Source organism: Nannospalax galili, unplaced genomic scaffold (assembly GCF_000622305.1).
Source record: "Nannospalax galili isolate Female #2095 unplaced genomic scaffold, S.galili_v1.0 scaffold584, whole genome shotgun sequence".
In the NCBI taxonomy this organism is placed as follows: Eukaryota; Metazoa; Chordata; class Mammalia; order Rodentia; family Spalacidae; genus Nannospalax; species Nannospalax galili.
Window position 1 is genome coordinate 210,882 of NW_008351805.1, and position 642 is coordinate 211,523.

The window sequence follows — 642 nt, forward strand, 5'->3', positions numbered from 1 at the left end:
GCCTTGTCTGGTTCCTGATTTCAATGGGAATGCTTCCAGTTTTTTTCCATTTAGAATGATGTTAGCTGTGAGTTTGTTATATATGGCTTTAACTATGTTGAGGTATGTTTCCGCCAGTCCAATTCCCCCTAAGACTTTAAACATAAATGCATGCTGAATTTTGTCAAAAGCCTTTTCTGCATCTATTGAGATGACAATGTGGTTTTTGTGTTTGAGTCCGTTTATATGATTAATGACATTTATTGACTGTGTGTATTGAACCATCCCTGCATCTCTGGGATAAAGCTTCCTTCCTTCCTGTATCTGCACCTCGCATTTCTAACCCCACAAAATGTCTCTGCTCTAATTTAGATAGACAGACAGACAGTCAGACAGATAGATGATAGATTTATAGATAGATAGATGATAGGTAGATAGATAGATAGGTAGATAGATGATAGATAGATAGACAGATGATAGATGATAGATAGATAGATAGATAGATAGATAAATAGATAGATAGATAGATAGATAGATGATAGATGATAGAAGATAGATAGATAGATAGATAGATAGATAGATGATAGATAGACAGGTAGATATAGATAGATAGATAGATGATAGATAGATAGATAGATAGATGATAGATAGATAGATGATAGA